Here is a 23096-nt window from a genome sequence, read left to right on the forward strand (position 1 = left end):
CCAGTGCCTTCAGCCATTTCTTGATATCACATGGAGTGATTCCTATTGTTGAAGACTGACATCTGTGATGCCGGGGACCTCTGGAGGATTGGATTGGATTGGATTTGTTTATTGTCACGTGTACAGAGGTACAATGAAAAGTACTTTTCTGCGAGCAGCTCAACAGATCATTAAGTACATGGGAAGAAAAGGGAATAAAAGAAAATACATAATAGGACAACACAAGGTATACAATGTAACTACATAAGCACCGGCATCGGATGAAGCATACGGGGTGTAGTGTTAATGAGGTCAGGTCCATAAGAGGGTCATTTAAGAGTCTGGTAACAGCAGGGACGAAACTGTTTTTGAGTCTGTTCGTGCGTGTTCTCAGACTTCTGTATCTCCTGCCCGATGGAAGAAGTTGGAAGAGTGAGTGAGCCGGGTGGGAGGGGTCTTTGATTATGCTGCCCGCTTTCCCCAGGCAGCGGGAGGTGTAGATGGAGTCAATGGATGGGAGGCAGGTTCGTGTGATGGACTGGGCGGTTTTCACGACTCTGAAGTTTCTTGCGGTCCTGGGCCGAGCAGTTGCCACACTAGGCTGTGATGCAGCCAGATAGGATGCTTTCTGTGTTGCATCTGTAAAAGTTGGTCAGAGTTAATATGGACATGCCGAATTTCCTTAGTTTCCTGAGGAAGTATAGGCGCTGTTGTGTTTCCTTGGTGGTAGCGTCGACGTGGGTGGACCAGGACAGATCGAGGTCGGGGCTTCACTTCCGGTTTGTGCCCGATCCACTTCCAGGTCGTGAAGGTCAGGTCGGGTCGGGTCAAAAGGTCTCCACGGGCCTCGGATGATGTTCAAGCCTGCAAGAAAGGATAAAAGATAAAGGAGAGAGGTTAGTAATAATGTTAGTCTTTGAATTAAACTTTAAAAGATTAGAACAAGTATAAATTCAGTAAAATGTGGATCTGTTGGGCAGAGCACGCAGAGAGTCGTCTCGCTCCGGCTCTGGAGACCGAGATGGATCATCCACTCGACACTTCTGGTTGAAGATTGTTGCGAATGCCTCAGCTTTGTCTTTTGCACATATATGCTGGGCTCTTCCATCATTGAGGATGGGGTTATTTGAGGAGTCTCCTCTTCCAGTGAGATGTTTAATTGCCCACCGCCATTCACGGCTGGATGTTGCAGGACTGCCAAGCTTAGACCTGATGCATTTGTTGTGGAATCGCTTGGCTCTGTCTATTATTTGCTGCTTATGCTGTTTGGCACACAAGTAGTCCTGTGTTGTAGCTTCACCAGGTCAACCTCATTTTTCGGTATGCCCCATGTTGCTCCTGGTATGCTCTCCTGCACTCTTCATTGAACCAGTGTTGATCCCTGGCTTGGTGGTAATGGCAGAGTGGGGGTTATGCATGCTATGTTTAAGAGCCGGGAGATTATGCTGGAGCTGTATAAAACATTGGTTCGGCCACAGCTGGAGTAATGTGTGCAGTTCTTGGATGCACATTATAGGAGGGATGTGATAGCATTGGAAAAGGTGCAGAGGAGATTTACCAGGATGTTGCTTGGGCTGGAGTGTTTTAGTTATGAAGAGAGATTGGATAGACTTGGGTTGTTTCCCTAAAAGCAGAGGAGACTGAGGGGGGACATAATTGAGATGTCTAAAATTATGAGGGGCACAGATAGAGGGAGAAACTTTTCCCCTTGGTGGAGGGATCAATGACTAGGGGGAGCAGATTTAAGGTAAGGGGACAGGCGGTTTAGAGGGGATGTGTGGAAAAGCTTTCCCACCCAGAGGGAAATTCGCTGCCTGAAAGGGTGGAGGAGGCAGAGACCCTCATTACATTTAAAAAGTATTTAGATGTGCACCTGCAATGCCGAGGCATACAAGGCTATGGGCCAAATGTTGGAAAATGGGATGAGAATAGTTAGGTGGTTGTTTTTGACCGGCGCAGACGCGAGGGGCAGAGGGCCTTTACTGTGCTGTATGCTATGACTCTAATTCATTTGCAGGATAAAAGTGTCTCAATAACTCCAGTAATGCACTCATCATAATTCCAGCTTCAACCTCGAACCATGTTGGTTGTAACATGATGCCATTTTGGATCTTCAGATCAGCTCTCATGCAATCATAGTGTTACAGCCTTATCCCAGGCTTTGATCTCTGAATATTTTTATTTTGGCTTTGAATTTCAACCTTAGTTTCCATCATGAGATTGGCCATTGAAGCTGGGCTTTGATCTGGATATAGATATGAACCCTTCCCGATATCAACAGTGTCTGCAGAAACTTTAACCCCTCTGAACATTCAGAATAGTCCCAGGAATGAAGTTAATACGTAACCCACTCACATTTGGTTAAAATTGCTGCTCCACTGTGAATGTGGAAGGATTCCAAAATGTTGACTTTAATACTCGTGTCTCCTGTAGCCATCTCAGATGGCCACCTGCAAAGGACCATGGGAGTTATGGCCAACCCAAGACTTAGACACACTCAGTGCTTGTGTGTGTATTTGCAACCCAGATAGCGAGAGGCGATCGAACCCCCAGCTCGTTTGCATTCTAATGGCCCATTTCCCCAGAACAAAAGGTCTGTACTCAGGTAACCGATACAGATGCAGACTAACCGGCACCACTCCCTTTGCTATGAAAGCCCAAACAGCCAAGGTCAACAGCCGCTCAGGACACGCCCCGCCATCAAGGCACCCACCCCTTTATTGGCCAAAATCGAAGGCAGTGATCGAAGCCTGTCGAATTATTGGGTCCAAAGCTAAGGACCGCCCCAAAGAGCGCAAAATCCCAGAGGGATAAAAAGAGACACAGCCATGTGTTCGGTCTCTCTTGGCCCCGGCCTACGCCTAAAACCAAGTGTAGCATAACGACCAGAAGACAAGTGCAAGACCAACGATCGCTACCAGACGGATGAGCCCAGCAGAAACAAAGCCACTTCTTCCGCCCAACCATGCAAGATCCGGACAAAGGCCTTGTCCATCTGCATAGAGCCGGTTGCCCTGAAATTAAGTATAGGTTATTGTAGTTGTTAAGTCTAGTTGAACTTGTAGTGTTTTGTGTGCATGTCGAAGTAATCCTTGTATGTAAATAAACCATCTTTGAACTTGAACTGACTAACTGGTCATGTGGTCCTTTGATCGATATCTGGTAAAGCCTTGTGGTGGTATCATTTGATACCTGGCGACTCTAAAGAGCATCATTATTAATAGGCAACATTATTGGTGCCGATTGGCAACATTATTGGTGATGCTGGTGGGTTAGTATTCCACTCATCAGAAAGAGCAACATTATTGGCGACATCTGACGGAACTCGACCTAGAAGTGATTTTGTAACTCCGAGAGAACCCACAAAACTTTGCATTAGAAACCCAATTGAGGAAAAGTGAAAGAAACCACAAGTGTCAGGTCCGTATCGATCAAATCACCAAGATTCGGAAGTGTTTATTAACCTGCATGCATACTAACAGGGATATAAGGAAAACTCGTTAGATTTTGCCTAAAACTATCGGGAGTATTGTGAACCGGAAAATAGCCTAGGCCATACCTGCTGTTCGAATCACCGCCTTATTTCCCCCTGTCCCAAATTGACGGTAGGAAAAGAGAAGTTAGAAGCAGAGCAAAAGAGAATTTGAGGTAGGAAAACAGAGATTAATGGTAGGAAAAACAGAAATAATAGTAGCAATGGCCACAAAAGCGATGGAACGCCTAATGACCCCGCAGGAACTCGAGGTCGCAGCGACCAACAGAGCAGAGCAGTGCCCCATATGGGAAGAGGGAATTGAAGAAGTATTTGAAGGGAAAAAGATGGCCCCTTTGGTTCGAGTTTTGTTCAAATGATGAGTCAGGTCCAGGAAGCATAGGCCAAACCTGGTGGGCCAACCTAACCGAGGTACATAAGAAGAATGCAGTGAAAGTTCGTAAGCCGATGGCAATAGTGTTCTGTTTGGCACAGTTGCAAGGCACAGAGGAGGTCGCGAGGACGCTCCGCAGACAGCTCGTTGAGAAGGAGGAGAAGAATGAGGGAAATTATAGTGAATGTGAAAAGATTAATGAGCAACTCCGGGAACAGTTGGCAGCTAAAGATAAAGAGATGGCTGATGTCAAATGGGCTCACCAATCTTGTTTAGTTCACCTTAGTAGCTTTCAGACCCAGTACGATAAGGCCGACCAAGAGCGCAGTCTTGGTACGAGAAGAGACAGAACAGCAGGTAGCACAGTTAACAAGACAAACGCAGATTTAAAGGCAGCCTTACGAGCGCTCCATAACTCCACTACAGAACAAAGACAGAGCACAGTAGATCACACGAAATGTAGACGACAAATAGAGAAGTTGCAATCACTGCTGTCAGTGCAAAATGGATTCAGAGATACCTTTGGACAAGATATAGATGAGGAGAATGGCCCCAATTGACAAGAACTAAATGAAACCGCCCAAAGATATGTGGAGAATACTGAAAATCAGAATAGAGCCCCCCAGGCCCCAAAAAGGAAAGCATCCACACCACCGACTGCACAGGCAGCACACCCCACCCCCCCCCCATGAATCCAGTCACCCCACAGCGCAAGTCATCGGACCGGGATGAGCCTGATTTCATTTGCACCACCCCACTAACCATCACCCAGTTGAGAGATGCCTGCACCAAAATTGAACCATTCGAACCCACCGCAGACCCACATAATTTCTTTGAGAGAGTACGACAGCAAACGGTTGTGTACGGTTTAGACGAAAGAGAGGAAGTTAAGGTTATAGTCATGAGCCTTGACCCGTCCGTTAGCTCAGCTTTACCAGAACCCCAGAATGTAGGAGGAGGAACCCTACAGGAGATGAAAACGGCTATTTTAGATACGATTGGGTTCAACAAGGGAGACCCAGTAGACGGTTTAAACCGTTGTAGGCAAAAGAAGGGAGAGAATCCGACTGCATTTGCAGGTCACCTTTGGATCCATTTTAAAGCAGTAATTGGGGATTTGAACCGCCCACACTTAGATACCGACGACACAACTAAATGGGCCTACACTTTAGTCTCCAACGCCACAGAAGGAGGTCAAAAGGCTTGTGTAAATTACGACACCGCAGACGCCACACAGAATGAAGTTTGGGTTTTAAAGCGACTCTCCAGAGCTTGGGAACAATCCCTACATAGGAAGGCAGATCAGGAAAAGGCAGAAGCGAATATGCACCCAGTCAGGACTAATCAGGACCCAGCATGGGTAAATGAGGGCAGACATGAAGGACAGCACCCCAGAGCACAGGCAGCACGAGGTTGCTATAATTGTGAACACATGGGACATTATGCCCGCGAATGCAGACAAAACCCCTGAAACAGCAACGGCACCAGCAATCGAACGCCCCACCTAGGAACAATATTAGGCACATACATAGCATTAGCGCCGAACAGATAATGCAGTAATCAACACCACAGATTGACGGTGTTCGGACTCCCCAACTTGGATCTGCGACACACTCTGGGACAAATCACGCAGACCAGTAGTCACAGGAACAGTCCGGGGACATCCAGTAGAGTTCCTTTGGGACACAGGAGGATCCTGCACCACTTTAAACTCCTCCACAATGTTTCAGTGCGACAAATAGCCCACCACAGACACCATCACCCTTCATGCATTTACAGGACATATATAGCAGGGATACATTATGGCCCCCGTAGATATTCAGATAGGAACCATAAAGACCAGGCACCCCGTTGTTTTAGTCGACTTGCCCCAAACAGTCGAGCACATTCTAGGAGTCGATTTTATGAGCTCCCACAACCTTTCCTTTGACCCCGTGAATAGGTGTGTTTGGAAAATAGCCAAAACAGCGAGAGACCCCGCCACGCTCACAGTCGGGGACTATGAACATAGGATTTGCTCAGTAGGAGACTATTGGTTTGATCTGCAAACAATTAGTACAGACCAGACAATCAGAGAGGTTATCAGAAAACATAAAGCAGCCTTCAGCCAACACAAACACGATTGTGGGAAGATCCCAGGCATGGTCACAATTTCACGTCCCGATCCCAAGCCCCAGAAGCAATACGGTTTCCCACAGCAAGCCGAGGGTGAGATCTCAAAAGTCATCAATAGCTTACTAGATCAAGGAGTAATTCGGCCCATAGCCTCAAAAAACAATGCCCCAATTTGGCCCGTAAAGAAACCCGACGGCCCATGGAGATTAACCATTGACTACCGAGAGCTCAACAAGGTCACCCCATTAGCAGCCACCACCGTTGCCACGAGTCCCGAAACCATGCCCAAGCAGGGAGTACAAGCAAAGTACTTTACAGTGCTGGACATTAGCAATGGCTTCTGGTCCATTCCCTTAGATAAGGCCTGTCAATACAAGTTCACATTCACATTTCAAGGGCAGCAGTATACGTGGACATGCCTCCTGCAAGGTTTCCACAACTCCCCCTCCATTTTTCACCGGCAATTGGCCAACGGACTTTCCACATTTTCCTGCCCCGAATGCCTTATTCAGGATGTGGATGACTTACTCCGACAGACGAACACAAAGAAAGAGCATGTTAAGCTTTTTTCAGAATTGCTAGGTCTCTTACAATCAATTGTATGCAAGGTTAACCTGAAAAAAGCCCAGATCCTAAAAGAAAAGGTCCTTTCTTTAGGCACCATTATCACCCATGGGAAGAGAGAGATTGAACACAAACGAATTGAGTCAATGGTTAAATTGCCCCTGCCCCACAATATCACTGCACTCTGGTCATTCTTAGGATTAGTTGGATATTGTAGGAACCATATAGATGGTTTTGCCACAAATGCAGCCCCACTCGCAGAGCTCCTAAAAAAGAACGCCCCATGGGAATGGCTTCCTCAGCACACGGAAGCCATCGATGAATTAAAACGCACCCGAGGCACAGCCCCCGCTTTGCAAGTTCCAGACCCACACTCTCCCTATGCCATAGAAGGAGCGACCACCGACCGAACCCTATCAGCAGTACTCCTACAGGAAAGACATGACCGATTAGGACCCGTAGCCTATGCCTCACGAATTTTGGATCCCGTAGAGCAAGTTTTTCAGCCTGCGAACGGCACTTGCTTGCAGTCTTTTGGGCAGTGCAGTATTTTGCATATATCACAGGCCTTAACCCAGTAACGATATCAACTGAGCACACCCTAACGCAGCTATTGTTAGATGGTCGGTTAAAGGACGAGTCAGTCAGCCAGATTAGAGCAGCTCGCTGGACACTGTTGTTACAAGGAAGGGACATTACAGTTAAACGTACAAAGACCCACACATTTCTAGCAGACAACCTTCAGTATGCAGGAACCCCACACGAGTGCCAGATCATTGCAGCAAAACACCACACAGGACTCTTTATTCCGAAGTTACTACACACACGAGCAGGCATCAGAACACAGAATCCCCAGATCACGTACAACGCTTCAAAAGATTTATGTCGACGGTTCCTCCACCATAGAAAATGGAAAGAGAATAACTGATTGTGGAATTTATGTGGAAGACGCACAGGGACGCGCATTAAAGGAAATATCTTTAAAATTGCCCGGCCACCTAGGATCACAAGCAGCCGAATTAGCATATGTAGTGCAGCACCCAGATTCCTTTCCGACTCCAGCGGACATAGTTTGACAGAATTCCTGCCCCTGTGGGAATCTCGAGGATTCGTATTCGCTGATGGTAAACCCCTACCCTCAGCCCCATTGATGAAGCATATTCTTGAGACAGCAAAAGACCACACATATGGTATAATCAAAGTGAGAAGCCCTCATCGTTCCTCCCCACCCGGTAACGTAAAGGCAGACGCCTTAGCTAAGTCAGGAGTCAGGATCACGCCACGGTCACTTTTGGCAACCCCCCGAAAGTGAACCGATACACGCAGTCCAGGTTTCACAGACCATTATCGAAGATTTAGCCCAGGCCCAAAAGGCAGACGACACTCTTAAGCAAGTTTTAGACGGTAACTTCCCAGCCCCCTACGACAAATTCAAGGACTCACTGACAGTACAGGACGGTATAGTTTTGAAAAATGGAATTTATGTGGTCCCCACCCAGGACAGAAAGCAGATAATTTACCAGTTTCATGACGGACACGGACATCAGTGGATAGACAATACCATTGCCCATTTAAGACCTTTGTGCTGGTGGTCCGATTTAAAAGCAGACGTCACGTATTATGTTGAGAATTGTTTAATCTGTGCTCAGAACAATCTTGAAAGGTACTCCAAGAAAAGACAATTGAGACACACCCAACCTGTTAATGGCCCCTGGCCAAATTTACAGCTCAACTACATTGGTCCCTTCCCCCCCTGCAGAAATGGTTTTAAATATGTATTAGTAGTAATCGACTCCTTTACAAAATGGGTAGAAGCATTTCCCTCCCGGACGAACACAGCGAAAGCCACAGCTAAGATTTTGACCCAACAGATATTTACACGCTGGGGTCTTCCCTGCAGCATTGAGTCAGACAAAGGTTCCCATTTCACCGGCAGAGTCATGCAAAATGTCCTAACGATTTTTGGAATCAAGCAAAGATTTCACATAGCGTATCACCCCCAATCCATCGGCATTGTTGAACGAATGAATCGCACCATGAAAGCAACCATTAGAATTATGGTGCAACAGCATAACACCACATGGGGCACAGTCCTCCCATTCGCCCTCATATTTATTAGGAACACAGTATCCAGTTCCACAGGTTTCACCCCCCACACTCTCATGGCATTCCCTTTCCTACACAGTAGATGCCCTTCTGATGATAGCGATAATCTGCAGTGTCATCCAGACACTTAGACTTCGCAAATTACGAAAAAGAGCCTCCCGCTCCCCGATATATACACTCCCAGAATTCTTCGGAATTCACCAAACCCAACAAACAATGTAACCACCGATAAAAATAAAGATTGTACACCTCTGTAACGTTGATAAGTTAAGTAGAAATGTGATGCTGCTGTTGGTTTAAAACTTTTGCATTGTACATAAGTTCCTTTTTATATTTGCCAGCAGCATGAGAGTAGCTTAGATAGTGATAGTTAGATATTCCCTTGTGCGAATAAGTTAAATGTGCAATAGTTAAATGTTTTATAGTGACCCCTCAGAGATTATGAATGTATGATGTGTTAATAAAACTTAGATAAACGCTCCAAAACATAGGACAGAGTAGTGTAGAACCTGTCCTTGGCCAAGGGTAACCGGCACACCAAAGACGATGAGGGATCAACAGTGTGATCCACCATGCTTCGCGTTCAGGATCAAGAGGACGGGATGTAGCCATCTCAGATTGCCACCTGCAAAAGACCTTGGAAATTATGGCCAACCCAGGACTCAGACACACTCAGAGCTTGTGTGTGTATTTGCAACCCAGATAGCTAGACGCGATCGAACCCCCAGCTCGTTTGCATTCTAATGGCCCATTTCCCCAGAACAAAAGGACTGTACTCAGGTAACCGATGCAGATGCAGACTAACCAGTGCCACTCCCTTTGCTATGAAAGCCCAAACAGCCAAGGTCAATGACCGTTCAGGACACGCCCTGCCATCAAGGTACCCACCTATTTATTGGCCAAAATCGAAGGCAGTGATCGAAACCTGTCGAATTATTGGGTCAAAACTTAAGGACCGCCCCAAAGAGCGTGAAATCGCAGCGGGATAAAAAGAGACACAGCCATGTGTTCGATCTCTCTTGGCCCCAGCCTACACCTAAAACCAAGTGTAGCATAACGACCAGAAGACAAGTTCAAGACCAACGATCGCTACCAGACGGATGAGCCCAGCAGAAACAAAGCCACTTCTTCCACCCAACCACGCAAGATCCGGACAAAGGCCTTGTCCATTTCCATAGAGCCAGTTGCCCTGAAGTTAAGTATAGGTTATTGTAGTTGTTAGGTGTTGTTTAACTTGTAGTGTTTTGTGTTGCATGTCGAAGTAATCCTAGTGTGTAAATAAACCATCTTTGAACTTGAACTGACTAACTGGTCGTGTGGTCCTTTGATCGATATCTGGTAAAGCCTTGTGGTGGTATCATTTGATACCTGGCGACTCTAAAGAGCATCATTATTATTTGGCAACATTATTGGTGCCGATTGGCAACATTATTGGTGACACTGGTGGGATAGTATTCCACTCATTAAAAAGAGCAACACTCCTTACAACCTCATACGTATGAGTGCTAGGAGGTCTTGTGGCACAGTGGGGTGCATTCCTATCTCTTAGCCAGTAACTCTGGGTTCTAGACCCACCCCAGGACTTGATGGCCAAGGAAGGCGCATTCACAATGTGGCTAAGCAGGTCGAGTGCGTCAACCTGAAAATCCTTCGAACATGCTGGAGGTAAGAGCGGGAGAGACTGCTGAATAGCCACGCTTGATGTGTAGTGGTGCCCCTCAAACTATCAGCCCCTGCCGACAGAATAGCAACCTGTTCCAGGAATTACTAGCTATGGGAACAGATGAAAGTCTGTCTGTGTACGCCATTAGGAAGAGAATTAGAATTGGAATTACGGATGCTGGAATAACCTTTCTATAGCAGTCAAGATTCATTGGAATTTGAATACCAAGGACACAATGCGACACTTCCTATCACAAAAGTTAGAGTAAGGAATTTCATGTACAAATGTGCCTTGCCCACCATAGTCTATCCAAGATGAACCCATGAATACCCCACTGCCTGATGTATACTCATGAAAGGTACACAGCACGGTAACACAGTTAGGTTGACATGTTGTGGATCAGGACTAAGTCAGTTGGTTCCTTATTGGCTCCGTCCAAAGAGACATTAGGGGTGGGATTCTTCATTTCTGAGACTTGTTGACGCCAACAGAGAACCCATGGACTTTCACGAGAGAAAATCAATGTCACACCTGGATCGATCCTGCTATTATTAAGTGGTGAACACTTTATCTTGAATGGGGTCAAACATTTTGAATGTTGATGGAAATTGATAAAGGGGGATAGATTGTTCACTATGGATAGATGGGTAGGCTCTCCTTCTGGAAGCATAGAAGAGCTTTGAACAAGACTGCAACTTAGTGGCAACGATTATGCCATACATGAGCCTCATTCTGGATATTGTCCAAGTCTTGGTGAATGCAGCTATTGGCTGCTTGATGGTTTTGTGGACTTGCCTCTCTCATTATAATGGATTGCTGGTCATAGATAAAGCTACTGAAGATAGTACCCAAGGACAAAGAACAAAGAAAAGTACAGCACAGGAACAGGCCCTTCGGCCCTCCAAGCCTGTGCCGACCATGCTGCCCATCTAAACTAAAATCTTCCACATTTCCTGGGTCCGTATCCCTCTATTCCTATCCTATTCATGTATTTATCAAGATGCCCCTTAAATGTCACTATCGTCCCTGCTTCCAACACCTCCTCCGGCAGCGAGTTCCAGGCACCCACTACCCTCTGTGTAAAAAACTTGCCTCGTACATCTCCTCTAAACCTTGCCCTCGCACCTGAAACCTATGCCCCCTAGTAATTGACCCCTCTATCTTGGGAAAAAGTTTCTGGCTATCCACTCTGTCTATGCCCCTCATAATTTTGTAGACCTCTATCAGGTCGCCTCTCAACCTCCGTTGTTCCAGTGAGAACAAACCGAGTTTATTCAACCGCTCCTCATAGCTAATGCCTTCCATACCAGGCAACATCCTGGTAAATCTCTTCTACACCATCTCTAAAGCCTCCACATCCTTCTAGTAGTGTGGCGACCAGAATTGAACACTATACTCCAAGGCCTAACTGAGGTTCGAGACAGCTGCAACATGACTTGCCAATTTTTATACTCAATGCCCGACCAATGAAGGCAAGCATGCCGTATGCTTTCATGACTACCTTCTCCACCTGTGTTGCCCCTTTCAGTGACCTTTGGACCTGTACACCTAGATCTCTCTGACGGTCAATACTCTTGAGGGTTCTACCATTCACTGTATATTCCCTACCTGCATTAGACCTTCCAAAATGCATTACCTCACATTTGTCCGGATTAAGCTCCATCTGCCATCTCTCCGCCAAATTCTCCAAACGATCTAAATCCTGCTGTATCCTCTGACAGTCCTCATCGCTATCCGCAATTCCACCAACCTTTGTGTCGTCTGAAAACTTACTAATCAGACCAGTTACATTTTCCTCCAAATCATTTATATATACAATGAGCAGTAAAGGTCCCAACACTGATCCCTGCGGAACACCACTAGTCACAGCCCTCCAATCAGAAAAGCATACTTCCATTGCTACTCTCTGCCTTCTATGACCTAGCCAGTTCTGTATCCATCTTGCCAGCTCACCCCTGATCCCGTGTGACTTCACCTTTTGTACCAGTCTGCCATGAGGGACCTTATCAAAGGCCTTACTGAAGTCCATATAGACAACAACCACTGCCCTACCTGCATCAATCATCTTTGTGACCTCTTCGCAAAACTCTATCAAGATAGTGAGACACGACCTCCCCTTCACAAAACCGTGCTGCCTCTCGCTAATACGTCCATTTGCTTCCAAATGGGAGTAAATCCTGTCTCGAAGAATTCTCTCCAGTAATTTCCCTACCACTGACGTAAGGCTCACCGGCCTGTAGTTCCCTGGATTATCCTTGCTACCCTTCTTAATCAAAGGAACACCATTGGCTATTCTCCAGTCCACCGGGACATCACTGGAAGACAGTGAAGATCCAAAGATTTCTGTCAAGGCCTCAGCAATTTCCTCTCTCGCCTCCTTCAGTATTCTGGGGTAGATCCCATCAGGCTCTGGGGACTTAGCTATCTTAATATTTTTCAAGACGGCCAACACCTCGTCTTTTTGGATCTCAATGTGACCCAGGCTATCTACACAGCCTTCTCCAGACTCAACATCCACCAATTCCTTCTCTTTGGTGAATACTGATGCAAAGTATTCATTTAGTACCTCACCCATTTCCTCTGGCTCCACACATAGATTCCCTTGCCTATCCTTCAGTGGGCCAACCCTTTCCCTGGCTACCCTCTTGCTTTTTATGTACTTGTAAAAAGCCTTGGGATTTTCCTTAACCCTATTTGCCAATGATTTTTCATGACTCATTATAGCCCTCCTGACTCCTTGCTTAAGTTTCTTCCTACTTTCCTTATATTCCACACAGGCTTCATCTGTTCCCAGCCTTCTAGCCCTGACAAATGCCTCATTTTTCTTTTTGACGAGGCCTACAATATCTCTCGTTATCCAAGATTCCCAAAATTTGCCCTATTAATCCTTCTTCCGCACAGGAATATGCTGGTCCTGAATTCCTTTCAACTGACATTTGAAAGCCTCCCATATGTCAGATGTTGATTTACCCTCAAACATCTGCCCCCAATCTAGGTCCTTCAGTTCCCACCTAATATTGTTATAATTAGTCTTCCCCCAATTTAGCACATTCACCCTAGGACCACTCTTATCCTTGTCCACCAGCACTTTAAAACTTACTGAATTGTGGTCACTGTTCCCAAAATGCTCCCCTACTGAAACGTCTACCACCTGGCCGGGTTCATTCCCCAATACCAGGTCCTGTATAGCCCCTTCCCTAGTTGGACTATCTACATATTGTTTTAAGAAGCCCTCCTGGATGCTCCTTACAAACTCTGTCCCGTCCAAGCCCCTAGCACTAAGTGAGTCCCAGTCAATATGGGGAAGTTCAAGTCTCCCATCACAACAACCCTGTTGCTTTTACTACTTTCCAAAATCTGTCTACCTATCTGTTCCTCTATCTCCCGTTGGCTGTTGGGAGGCCTGTAGTAAACCCCCAACATTGTGACTGCACCCTTCTTATTCCTGATCTCTACCCATATAGCCTTGCTGCCCTCTGAGGTGTCCTCCTGTAGTACAGCTGTGATATTCTCCCTCACCAGTAGCGCAACTCCGACACCCCTTTTACATCCCCCTCTATCCCGCCTGAAACATCTAAATCCTGGAATGTTTAGCTGCCAATCCTGTCCTTTCCTCAACTAGGTCTCTGTAATGGCAACAACATCATAGTTCCAAGTACTAAGCCAAGCTCTAAGTTCATCTGCCTTACCTGTTATACTTTTGCGTTAAAATATATGCACTTCAGGCCACCACACCCGCTGTTTTCAGCAACATCTCCCTGTCTGCTCTTCCTCAGAGCCATACTGGCCCTATTCCCTAGTTCTCCCTCAATGTTTTCACCTTTTGACCTATTGCTCTGGTACCCACCTCCCGCCATACTATTTTAAACCCTCCCGTGTGACACTAGCAAACCTCGCGGCCAGGATATTTATGCCTCTCCTGTTTAGATGCAGCCCGTCCTTCTTATACAGGTCACACCTGCCCCGGAAGAGCTCCAAGTGGTCCAGATAACGGAAACCCTCCCTCCTACACCAGCTGTTTAGCCACGTGTTTAGCTGCTCTATCGTCCTATTTCTAGCCTCACTGGCACGTGGCACAGGGAATAATCCCGAGATTACAACCCTTAACTTTCTGCCTAGCTCCCTGAAGTGCTCCTAAGTGCATCCAATTGCTGCTCCAACCGAACCACGTGGTCTGTAAGGAGAAGCCATTGGTTACACTTGCTGCAGATGTAGTCGACCGGAACGCTGGAAGCGTAACAGATCTGCCACATCTCACAGTTGGAGCACTGCACCCTGCTGAGTGACATTTTAGCACTACTTAATTAATTTAAAGAAAACACTTGAATTATTGTTAGATTGAGTTACAATTACCTATATGGCCCTGACGCTAGATGATTTTTACTGTAAAATTAGATGCTAAATACCTATCACTGCCCTCAGGTTTAGTTACTCCACTATCTAGTTAATCAATTAGATTTGTTTTGCAATACTATTTTGTTTTCAAATTTAACAAATTCCCAACCAGCCAATCAGGTAACAGATTTACTGTGGTGTCACTTCAGTCCCCCCCCCACCCCCACACACACACACAATTTGAAAAGGTAATAAAAATAAAAATAAAAATCACTTACCTTCCCAGCATGCTCTCTGGTTCTCTCCCTGCAGATTAACAGTTACAGGCCAGAAGAAAGAGAACAAAACAGTAGGGAAGATGCACCTTCTCCCACTCTGCACCGAATTACCTCACTGCACCAAATTACCAAGTTCAAATTCCCACTCTGGATGTGGCTCACTCACTCAGGATATGTCTCCTTCACTTGCGCAAAGCAAGTTACTCTCTCTTCCTCTAGTACTGATGTTAATTATACTTCCTACAAGAAGTGATGGATAGATGAGGATAAGAGTTCCACTTAGCACATAATCGCCAATCGGTGTACAAGTTCAGATGTGACATGTTGGTTCAAATTTCTGTTCAAACCCATTTGCATACAACTGACAATAAAATCTTCCACCAACCAGTGCAGGTTTTTAGAACACTTTTTTTCTCAATAAAACAAGTTGGCATTAAAAATGCTCCTTGATAAATTTAAGAGAGTTAGCAGTGCAGTTTTCTTAATCTGGTTGAAAATGGGTTTATCCTAAAAAAAGCAATTTTAGTGTCCAGCCTAACCCCATGAATATCCTAATGAAGTAATTCAACATAACTAAAAGAATACAGAACTACTTATTAGATTTGGTTTACAGTAGTCACTTTTACTAAAATGAAATATTTAACAGTTGGAAATTCAAAACAGGCCTTGGTATCCATGCCTAAAAGGAACTTAATAAAGTTGCCTTGAGTCTCTGCAAATGAACACAATTAGTGAAAATAGGCCATGCTGATTAATTCAATCTGTGCAACCAGTTTTGAGAGCTGGGCCTTGTGATCATTTGCATAAAGCAAGTTTATGCATAATGTTATGCATCGCCTCCAACCACTAGGTGGCAATATAAACACACCACGTGACCCTGTAGTCAGGGAGTTGGGAGTAGGTCGTACTGGTGGATAGATGTGTTTTGCAGTAGCTCTACAAAAGTTAATTAGTGTTCGTAGTTTATTATTTTATTTATCCTAGGTATCCGCAGTTGTTCCCTGATATTTTAATTGAACTAAATGTTCTGTTGTTCATCATTCACTTCGGCTAGTCTACAGAACATGACAGGCCTTTTTTTATCCCTTCCCAGGACGTGGGGGTCGCTGGCTTGGCCAGCATTTACTGGCCATCCGTAATTGCCCTTGAGAAGGTGGTGGTGAGTTGCTTTCTTGGTGTCGGTAAACACACATTGCTGTTCAGGGAGAGAGTTCCAGGGTTTTGACCTAGCAACAGTGAAGGAACAGGCAACACATTTCCAAGCCAGGATTGTGACTGACTTGGAGGGGAACCTCTGGGCTGCTTCCAGTGCAATTGCTTTTTGAAGACACAATTCTATTTCTGCTGGATGGAATGTGCATTTGAAATCCCTTTAACTTTTGCACTAGTTTGGCTGAGTTTAGATGAACTAGGCTTAAAACAACCTGCACAATCCAACAAAAACCGCTGGTGACTGAATAGACTTCTGAGGAGGGCAGTGGGACCAAACTAACCCCGCCACCGCCCCCCCCCCCCCCCCCCCAGTCCCCCCCATCCCCACCTACACCTGGAGTCATTTTGGAAACTTTCTCTTGGAATAGTTTCCAATTAAATGAAGTGCGAAGGCCAATTTATCAACCACACTTATTTTATGATATTTACCATAGGTATATCTATAGGGCAGCACAGTGGCACAGTGGTTAGCACTGCAGCCTCACAGTGCCATGGATCCGAATTCAATTCCGGCCTTGAGTCACTGTCTGTGCGGAGTCTGCACTTCCTCCCTCTGTCTGAGTGGGTTTCCTTCGGGTGCTCTGGTTTCCTCCCACAGTCCAAAGATGTGCAGGTTAGGTGGATTGGCCAGGCTAAATTGTCCCTTAGGGTGGGGTTTCATAGATTTCATAGCATTTACAGTGCAGAAGGAGGTAATTCGGCCCATCATGTCTGCACCGGCCCTTGGAAAGAGCACCCTACCCAAGCCCACACCTCACCCTATTCCCGTAACCCAGTAACCCCACACAACCTTTTGGACACTAAGGACAATTTAACATGGCCAATCCACCTAACCTGCACATCTTTGGACTGTTGGACGAAACCGGAGCACCCGGAGGAAACCCACGCAGACACGGGGAGAACGTGCAGACTCCACACAGACAGTGACCCAAGCCGGTTAATCGAACCTGGGACTCTGGAGCTGTGAAGCAACTGTGCAAACCACTGTGCTACCGTGCTGCCCTGGGTTGTAGAAATAGGACGCGGGATTGGGCCTAGGTTTGGTGGTCTTTCTAAGGGTCGGTGCAGACTCAATGGGCCAAATGGCCTCCTCCTATACTATAGGGGGTCTATGATATAAAATGAAAACATATAGTAAGGACCAGGGCCCAACTGATTGGAGCACAGGACAAATTCATTGTGCGGTGAGAAAAAGTGACCTCTGAAGTGAAAGAAGTGCAGATATCATCTAATAACCATGCCTGGATACACAATCTCTAGATATGAATAAAAGACAGCTACAATAGAAGTGAGATCAGCCCTAGATTGGTGCAAAAAGGAGGAGAATGTGCCTACTGTGAATGTCCTGTTTGAAGGCTTTAAGGACTATCAAAGAGTTGCGAGCGAGTGCACAAAAACATGCTTTTGACAACATCAAGACATGTAATTGAAATGTTAAAGAATCCAATTGTGGAATGCAATGTCAACAGTGCCATCTTCGACAAAGGGTTAACACATCTTAAATAACCACAAAAGGACTGGCACTTTTAACAAAAGTGCCAAAAGCAATTTCATGTGCTCTTGTGGTTTTAATCTTTCAAAATGTAACCCATTTGACATGCCCATTCATCTTGCAAAAGACAGGATGAAATAACCCTCTGTATTAGATTTGTACACTCTATCAGAATGTGGGATGTCATTGCACATTTCACAAAGCTACTTCATTCTAGAAGTCTATATTAAAAAGTTAATTTGTATTTTCATTTCAATTGATACAGACGAGAAACCTTGCATCATTGTGTAAAGATGTTGTGAAACTGCTTCACAGAAATTTGACTTAATTTATTGATCTTTTGTTGCTCTCACTGCGATCATCAGTGGCTTGATCTCACCAACCAGCATGGTGTCGAATTTCTCTGCTCACCTTACAGAAAATTGAAAAGTAAGGCCTCCCCATTCATAAGATAATTGTAACTCTTCTTTTCTTTTCCAAAACACAACTTCCATGGTCACAATTATATCTTAGATAATATAATAAAGCTATCTGAAGTTAAACTCGAAAAACTTAAGGAAAATACTGGATGTTAAGTTTAATATATTTGATATCAATAGCACGACGGTGACATTTACAGAGATGAGCAGTCCAAGCTTCTTGTTTGGAATAGAATATGGTGCAAGGCGTTGGCAGCATGGTAGTACAAGTGGATAGCACAGTTGCTTCATAGCTCCAGGGTCCAAGGTTCGATTCCCCGCTGGGTCACTGTCTGTGTGGAGTCTGCGCATTCTCCCCGTGTCTGCGTGGGTTTGCTCTGGTTTCCTCCCACAGTCCAAAGACGTGCAGGTTATGTGGATTGGTGTAGGAATCTACCATGCGGTTTAAGTGTAGTCCCGTATACACTTCAAAACTCAGTAGAATTTAAGTTACACTTCTCGGATGCGAAATAAAATTCTTTTATTGTGTCTATTGATTATAATTGAGAGACTGAGATCTTCTTGTGGTTACAAATCAAATGTTCTCACTAAAGCCCTTGCCAGCAAAAGACTTTAAGTGAAATAATTGGCTTAATGGTTTACAACAGATTTAACTTTCAAAATACAGTAATGGTTCTTGCTCAAAGCAAAATGGCTTGCGCAAAGTTCAAGAGTTAGAGTGGAAATATGAAAATACGAAATAAGGATAGCGAGTAGTCAGGTAAAAGGTATAGAGTGATCCAGATTGGAAAATTTCTGCCCAGACCTCTATGTTTAAAGAGAATGTTATCAGTCTGACTCCATCTGTCCCTACCCCTGCAATGTGCTGATTGGCTTGGATGGGTCTCAAATGCATTTGGTTGGATGGTTAGTTGTCAATCATCAGTGTGCAACATTATCTTGTTGAACTTTTAAAATTAATGTAAATGTTGCATGCAATGTTAAACTGGTATGTGCTGAACTCTGCGATTCTGTTCATTTGAACAATGGCAGAGCTCATATGAACTATAATGTCAATTTGACCTTCAGTATAATGTTGCATAAGCTTTAGCTAGCTTTTTTAGATGTTTCAAATTCTGCACTTTGCCACTGCAAATTCTGCAAGCTGTGTGTTTTTGTAATCTAAATTATGCTTGAAGTTACATGATGAAATCCAGTTTAAAATGGATTTTAAACGGGGCTTTAGTATTTACATTAAAATGGCTAAATCAATGTCCCTTTTACCTATCAGAAATAGCCAGTTCCCTTCAATTGGCCATGATAAATTGCCCTTAGTGACCAAAAAGGTCAGGAAGGGTTATTGGGTTACAGAGATAGGGTGGAAGTGAGGGCTTAAGTGGGTCAGTGGAGACTCGATGGTCCGAATGGCCTTCTTCTGCACTGTATGTTCTATATTCTATGAAGGAAATAGTTCAGTAGGTCTTATTAAAGTATTCGTAGTCTTAGGTTAAGTATTTATTAACTACTAGAAACTACATACATAGTTGCAGTGCTTCCATATATTGCTCTGTCAAACAATGCACTGAGTCATGTTTAAGTCATGTGCTCTCTTACATCACTGCTTGTGGCACTGTACTCTGTTCCATTGATGTGCCAGACAACTGAATTGATGCCCAATCTCCCCCATGAGCTGATAGGGAACTGAGTGGGGATAAAGAGATCCCTTTGGTTCTGCTTGTGCAGTGCACTTACCTGACAGTTTACAATTCTGTCCTGAATTACCCTGGAAATATCAGACAGCAGATTGGGCCCAAGCCCTGTACTTGGTGGTGTCCAGGTAGCCTTGGTGTATTTTTTATACGATCTCTGGGCGAAGGGAAATTGGAATGACCAGCCGCTCACTGTCGACCTGGCGATCATCGATGAAGTAAAGTGTTTTTGCTATTAAAGCCAAGCTTTCATGGTACCTCTACTTGATCTCTGTTGTGGCCACCTGCGTTGGAAGTAATGGTGGATGTGGGCATGCTCGTCACGTAGCATTTGTTCCTGGCAAATCTGTTGGGAGTTTACTTGCGATTGCTGGCAGGTGCCTCCTTGTCAGTTGCGAGGATGCTTCAAGCTCCTCAATCAGATTGTCCAAAGCTCCACTGTGACCCTGGGAAGTCTGTCTGCCATTGTTTGGTTTTTGTCTTGGATGGTGAACCTCACGAGGCGTAGGCGGAATCTCTGGATTCTGGGAGGCATCTTTGCCAGATCCCGAGCAATGAGACTAGTGGCTAATGGTCTCTCTCAACTGTGACTTTTAGGCCAATGATTTCGCCTGAAATCTCTTTGCCCATGTGACTGTGAGGGCTTCCTTTTCGATCATGACTCACTGTGTAACTGTGTTCGGCAGTACCCTGGAAGTGTAGTACACCATTCGGCGACTGTCATCCAAATACTCATGAGATCGAAGCACTTCAAGGCTTGTTGCTCTGGTGGAGGGCAGAATGTAACCTAGTGGGCTAGAATGTCAGCTGACAGCAGCAATGCTTTGATATAAGTAAATGCGTGCTTTTGAGGTATGTCACAGCACCATGCCTGGTCTGTTTTATGCCTCCTGTTCCTTCGTTTTTGTGTGTTGAGGGTGGTCAGCTGTGAAACTAACCACAATGTTTATAAACATTAAGCTATGATTGACAGCTTCTGGACCACATCAAAGAGAGTTGAGTGCTTTCTCTTGATTTCACAACTGACTACTTCAAAGACACTCAAGCGTGAAGTAAGATGAATGAAACAGACAGCTGGGTGTTAATCACAGCCGAGATAAAGCAATTAGAGAGAGATGAATGAAAGGCTTGCAGATCATAGATCTGTGGGGGTTGAAACCCAGCTGACTGGTTTTCTCTTGCAAGGAATTGACAAGTGCTGTTTCCTGTGCCTTAGCCAACGAGTGTATTGCACAGATGAGTTTTTAAGCAATGATCTTTAACTGCCTTTGTATGGACTGCTCTCTAGCTTCCAGGCACGTGCGCACGGTGGCCGTGCCGTACAACATGGCGGTGGCCGCGCGCAGACCCGGCCTGCCAAAAACTGCCCAGCCCCCCTGTAACCCCTCTCGCCACCCCCAGACCACCCTCCACCGGTCCCCCCCAGCCCCTGCCGAAGCCCTCCCCCCTCCCCCCGCCACCCCCCGCCAGAGGAATGGCTCCCCCTGTGACTGTGGCAGTGATGGACGCAGGCTGCCGCCGCCACGCGAGGTCCCTGAAAAGTGAGAGGACCCGAGCCCCACGCCGTCGGGGACTTGGCCCATCGGGGGTGGAGCATCGGGGGAGGACCTTAGGTGACATCCTGAGGCTGTCCCATTGGCGTGAGGCGTACTCGAGTTTTTGATGGGGCAAAGCATGGGACAAACAGCACTACCCCCGATTCCGGAGTTAAAATGGATTCTCCGGCCGATCGCCGAGTGCAATTTCAGCATCGGCGATCAGAGAATCCAGCCCATAGTCTCCCAAATGGAGAACCCCGGCCACAATTTTCTAATTTTGCACTTCTGATGTGGAGCCTTGCCTGCTGAAGTGACTTCTTCAAAGGTTGGGTATTTGATTGATTGATATTTATTGTCACATGTACCGAAGTTCAGTGAAAAGTATTTTTCTGCAGCCAAGAGAGCACACCATGAGCAGAAAGCAAGCCAGAAACCTATTGCAAGAAGCTGAGCTGATAGAAAGTGAGAGATTTCAGAGAAAGACCAGCAGAAACATTCAGGCGTCTACACACATATCAGCAGCACCTGGGGGGACCGGTGGAGGGTGGTCTGGGGGTGGCGAGAGGGGTTACAGGGGGGCAGGGCAGTTTTTCTGCGGCACATACATAGTGGACAAAAGAATAATTGACAGAGTACATTGACAAATGGTACATCAACAAATAGTGATTGATTACAGTGCGGAACAAGGGCCAAACAAGAGCAGCATAGGGCGTTGTTGCCCAACATGATTTTGGAAGCATTTTCAACAGCCAGGTAGTGGTGCCTGATGCATCCCTGGATTACTCAGGAGGCAGGTTTCTCCACCGAAAGTGGCAAATCTAAAATTGCACCTCATGCTGCCACATACTTTAAATGTTGTAAGTTGAACGAATGTGTGCACAATGGCAGACATGTAGCCAATCCATGGTTCATCCTGCACCTCAATATGTGGGCTCAGGTGAGCTGCTTCACAGCTATCACATGTGCAATGCCTTGGAATTTGGCAACCTTGTGTTCTGAAGAGAAATAGACCACACAACCTGCCAGAGAGAGCTGTCGGTTTGTGCTAGGGCTGATTGAGCTGTAGATGTGGAACAGGAATCCTTGGGCTAATTGGTATTATTGGGCAGTCTTACTATTTACTGCTTCATTTCTCAGGTGCTGCTGACATGTGTGTAGACGCCTGAATGCTTCTGCTGGTCTTTCTCTGAAATCTCTCACTTTCTATCAGCTCAGCTTCTTGCAAGGTTTCTGGCTTGCTTTCTGCTCATGGTGTGCTCTCTTGCCAGCGTGTAAACTCCATTATACACAGACACATTAAAATGTCAGGCAATATGAGGATTAATGAGAAATTATAAAAAGAGATGTGACTAAAGAAAATATACTTAGACTGTTTAATGTGCCTGGCTTTGATTTTGAAAATATAGGGCATGATTAAACTAATTGGGACAAAGTCCGATAGCGAACGCGTTTAACCGTGTGTTTCCTGGCGCTCACCGCGACGAGAAACACATGGTTATACAACGTGACTCATGTTGAATAATGGGCCTCAGCAGGAATGTGCAGCCAAGGCTGCACGTAGCCCCGTTTTGTACCCGAAGGAGCTCTGCTTGCCGGAACTCCCCAGTGTAGCAAGAGATCGGGAGACCATTTTTAAATGGCACCCGATCTCCGAGGACCCCAAAGTGACCTTCTCACCCCACCAGCCTAGGTGCACTATGGGAGGGTCCCCAGTCCCCCAAACACCCGTGCCGGGCACCCCAGGCCCGATCACGCGCGCACGTAAAATGGCAGCTTGGCACCACCAACCTGACAATGTCCATGTCAGCTAGCAGTGCCACCTAGGCACCTTGGCACTGACA

Source organism: Scyliorhinus torazame, chromosome 21 (genome assembly GCF_047496885.1).
Source record: "Scyliorhinus torazame isolate Kashiwa2021f chromosome 21, sScyTor2.1, whole genome shotgun sequence".
In the NCBI taxonomy this organism is placed as follows: domain Eukaryota; kingdom Metazoa; phylum Chordata; class Chondrichthyes; order Carcharhiniformes; family Scyliorhinidae; genus Scyliorhinus; species Scyliorhinus torazame.